This window comes from Hirundo rustica, chromosome 1 (genome assembly GCF_015227805.2).
Source record: "Hirundo rustica isolate bHirRus1 chromosome 1, bHirRus1.pri.v3, whole genome shotgun sequence".
In the NCBI taxonomy this organism is placed as follows: Eukaryota; Metazoa; Chordata; class Aves; order Passeriformes; family Hirundinidae; genus Hirundo; species Hirundo rustica.
The window spans coordinates 40,397,461-40,402,513 of NC_053450.1; positions in this window are offsets into that span (position 1 = coordinate 40,397,461).

The following is a 5,053-nucleotide window of genomic DNA, read 5'->3' on the forward strand; positions in this document are numbered from 1 at the left end:
AATGGTTTTTGATAGAAAAAGTTCCTGGTTTATTGAAACTGATATATTTTCTTTGATACAGTCCTATGAATTCAATAATTTTCCCTGTTTTCCTGTGAAGATGGAAGTGTTCAAGGCGCAGCTAAATAAGTTACTAGCTTGCTGAAGGTAAGTTTATGGTAAGACTGAGCCTAACTTCCAGTCTGTAGACTTTTGTCTTCCTGACCTTATATATTACGACTCCCACTACTGCTGTTACTGAAATTTGGAGGTATGCTCTCATTATCTTCACCCTGACCAGATACATCATATATCTTCTTGTTAATTTTGTTCTTTATACAAAAGAAAGAATAAGGTGGGTGCCTTCATTTCATGGCAAATTTTCTCAGAAACACAATCTGATTCGGTTCTATCAGACAAAAAACGCTTTATGCACAGCAGTGTAAATAATGAGGTTTTTCTTGGACTAGCTGGCAGTCCAGTTCCTGTGGAAGAGCTGTAGAAATTCAGCCTTCTGTAGGACTTCCACATCCTTTATTTTTGATACAATCATGGATGTCAAATACTTTTTATATCAGGTTGATAAATGCTGTTGTTGTTGAAAGATTCAAGATTTCTGATTGTTTCTACATGAAGAAACATGAAGAATGAATAGTTGACCTCAGGATACTTGTTTTGCCTGGGGAAATGAATGGTGCTCATACAACTGCTGAGTGAGTCTCGCCTCCTATTCTGTCATTAATTCATTTTTCTTAACATGCATCCACCTTTCTAAATTAAGTCCTGACCTTTAAATGGACACAAAAAGAGAATGTTTAAGGTAAAATTTGAAAATCCAAGGTATTTATCAAGGTAGGAGCAAGTGAAATGGGAAAGAACTAGAATCTAATGAACTATTTTCCTTCAAAATAACCTGTGTTCTCGTTCGTGACTTACCATTTGCATATGTAAGTCTGTGCTTGAATAGAGTTTTTGTTCTACACATTATGCGCAATGCTCTCCATTGTAGTAAAAGAATCAATGTTCTTAATTTGCAAAAAGGAGGCTTCTAATAATATTTTTCAAGGTATACGTTTTTAAGGAGATTTCCATCACAGTGGGAGGAAAGCATAACTTCCTAACAATTAAACTTGAAAAATGTTGTAAGAATGTGTCCTAAAGGTTTATTTCTATCATGGAACATTTACAGCCAAATTAGTCTGAATGCAGTAGAAAGGTGCCTCGGGAGTTTTCCTATCAAATTGAACAGCTTACTACACTCACTGAACAACAGCAGAAAACTGGCCAAGATATCTTTAACACCTGAGAAGGTAAATTAAAAATGATACTATGGTTTTGCTCACAGCATCTGCCTCTAGATTAAATTCCCATTGCAAAGCACTTCACTTTCTTTGTAACTCCAGGTCAATGACTTGCCCTCTCTCTTGTGCTGGCTCCAGGATGCAGCAAGAGGTGAAGGCTGGGTAGGAGCTGCCTGGCCTAGGAGTAGGTCTGGGTGGGGAATGGGGCAGCAGGGACAGGCTGTGCTGTCCCATGGACCCTGGAGCAAGTCAGTGTGAGGCAGAAACATGCAGGCAGCCTGGGAATTAGTTGTACTTGCTGCAATCACTCTTAGCTCCTTTTCTTTTTGGAGATTCCAAAAATTCAGTACTGCAAAAGCACGGTAACAGACCTTCTTGTGGGGCTAAATTCCAAGCAATCTGGTAGTGTGGGTAGTTAATATGTCACTTTCCGTGTTTTCTGCTTCTTTTAACTGAGAAGTCTTTAATTTGGAAAAGATACTTGGTGTTCTGGTTCAGGACAGACCGATAAATGGCAGAGAAATGATGCTCAGGTGCTGAGAAACCCTAAGTTTAGTTAATGAGCAATATCTCAACATCTCAAGAAATTCAGAGGAAAACTGAAAATGAAATTTTTGTCCTGTGAAAGACAAAGGGAAAACACACCAATTGGAGCTAGAATTCCTCTTGATTTTGGTAAATTACTGTAGTCTTTGCAGAGAAGACAGGGAGATTGTGCTCGGATTTTTTTTTCCTTAATCGCTCATCAATTCTTAATCAAATGTAATTATTGTAAATATGGCTGTTTTCTTCCCACTGAAGTTTTTTCTTCAGAAAAAAATGTGAACTCAGCAAAATCGATTGAGACTGTGATAACTTATATAATCTAAAAAGTCAAATAAAAATTAATTGTGCCTGGATAATTTTTAACTGTATCTTACAGGTGTGCAGTACAATATAGTGAGCACATCTATTCAATGTCAGAGTGATAGACTGAAAGATATTTCAACTGAATCAAAGTAATTTGGCTTGGGTTTTTATTTTTTTTTGGACTGCATGCGGCTTGGGAACCGTTGCTATATAAAGCCCTGACATGCAAGGTGGAGTGATCTCAGACTGCAGATTTTGATCACTTAGTTAAAAGTGTTTTGTCGTCCAACTGTGTGGCTAATGCAAGAGAGTGTGCAAGCACTGGGAGCTGCTTGCTGGAGGGAAGCAGCTGAGAGCAGGAGCTGCTTCTCCTGCTGTGTTGGGTAAAACCTGTCACACACAGTGTGCAAGGGCTGCTCAGCTTTAGGTCACATCACTGTGGTTTAACCCCAGCAAAGAACAACAGAGTCACTTTCTCACTGCACATTCCTGCCCCTCCAAAGAACTTGTGGGATGGGGTAAAAACAACTTAATAATGGAAACAAAGTAAAAGATACTAATATTAATGCTAATGCTATTAGTAGTAAAAAGGAGACAGAAAAATAAAACCCAAGACAGACACCTGATGCCCAACACAACTGCTCACCATCCACCGGCCAATGCCCAGCCCATCCCACACAGCGCCTGGATCCCCTTGGCAAACTCCTCCCAGTTTATACACTGAGCATGAAATCCTGTAACACTGAAAATTTCTTTTGGCAAGATTGGGTCCACTGTTCTGGCTGTGCTCACTCCTGTCTTCTTGTGCACCTGCCTGCTGGCAGAGCATGGGAAACTGGAAAATCCTTGACTCAGGGTAATACCTGCTTAGCAACAACTAAAAAAATCAGTGTGTTATCAACACATTTTTTTACTAAATCCAAAACACAGCACTGTACCTGCTGCTTGTAAGAAAATTAATGATAACCCAGCTGAAATCAGGACAGCCATTTCTGGAAAATAATCATGGAAATTACCGCCCTCTTCAGTCTGCTTTCTGTCCAATGTTGATTTTTAGTTGGCAGCAAATAAAAGTTCTCTTATTCAGTTTCCAATTCTGGCAATACCAACAGCAACATCTCCAATGGGCTTAGAGATCTGCAGAAGGGAAATACCCATCTGAGGGCTCTGGGATCTACAGAAGGGGTGGACCCATCTCCTTCATAAGTAAACAAGCCCTGGGGTAGACTGATGGCTGTAGGAATCTAGGTTGCTACTTCCCTTCTAAAAAGAATAACAAAAATACCTACAGCTTTGTCTCCTCTGCAAATTTGCAGCAAACCCTGTAGCAAACCTTCAGGAGGTGTAATTGTCTATTTGTGATTTAATGGTGTGCAGACTTGATAGAGGGTGCACAGCATGAGAAAATTGTATTGACAGTGACAGCAGTTGCTTAGGAAAAGTGTATAGAAGCTAGGAGACATGAAAAATAGAGGTTGTGAGCACATGTATGTATGGTGTACAAGATTTCTTTTGCTTTTAATTTATAAACTGTGATTTTTATATATTTATGCTTTTATATATTATAAAGCATCTGATTTCTCTTCAAATTAGCTGTTCTAAAAGGTTTGAAAACACAATTTAGATGTATGGAGATAGAGTAGACAACGTGGCTACTGAAGTACAAGACATCTGGCAGAGTGGGAGAACAGTGGAAAGTAAAAGGAGAGTTTGGAAACTACCATGAAATACTGCAGGCTTTCTTGATAGGGGCCATCATGTCCTGGAAGAAAAGTACTTATTACTGCTGATGCATTTCCTCCCAAACTGTCTCTCATTAAAGTAAATACTTATCTGTCCCTCTCCAAAACAGCCACTATCATTTAAAAAATACTTTTCTGTACAAGAAGCTTTTCAGAGAGCAACACTAGGAAACAGTCGTGAAGGCAGCCTAATGATAGACCTGCAACTAAATCTTGCTCTTCACTAAATGATTAGTATGGGCAAAAAAAAAAAAAAAAAAAAAGTCTGTTGCCTATATTTCCTTTATATTTCCAGCCATCTGAAACACAGCTTTCAAAGTCTTCATCTGTTGGACAAATATTTGATTGATCAGTGAAAACACCCTTGTCCTGTGAAGTTGTAATGTACTTGGCAAAACTCCTGCTAACTAGCCCTGGAATGGCAGGATGCATTTTAGGGAGATGTACTTCCTTCTGTCATCCCTGAAAAAGAATTTTTTATGGCCAAAATTTCCCTGATTGAAAAATGCCTTTATTCATCTGAAAAATAGCATTAATATGCTGCCATTTGTGGCAGGTAATGTGGCATTTTGGAGCACTTTTTTTCTCAGTCTGATATTTCTTACCTCTGTTTTGTGTCATGGTGTAAGAAGTGTCTGGAGTGGACAGATCCTGCACAGAAATTAAGCTTACCTATCCTTCCCCCCTTCTTTCAACTCCTGCTTGAGTTCCAGTCTTCTTTTTTGGTGTGGGGAAAAAAAAAAAAAAAAATAAAAAAAAAAAAAAAAGACATAGAAATTATGTTGGCATAAAAGTGTTACTGTTATCTGCAAATCCATATTATATTTTTTCTTTTGTTTTTCTTCCATTTTGATAACCCCTATATGTGCCTAAAATTTGGAGATTACCTCCAGCTATATGAATCATATTAAAATATGGTGCATTTGCCTTATGGTATCCGTCAGGTGTTACTATTCTGCCCCATATGTCACTATGCACATTCAGTGGTCCTGGTATCAAGCTTCTCTTTTCTGGTCTGACAGGGCAAAGTGATATTTAGCCACTCTACTGCACTTTGTATTTGGTTCTTAATTGTGTTTGTGCATTTTAAAAGTGCTTTGTTGCTGATAGTGCCATAACCCAGGCATACATACAAATTGATTCCTCAGACTGGCAGCCATAAAAGTGAGAAGTGATTATAAT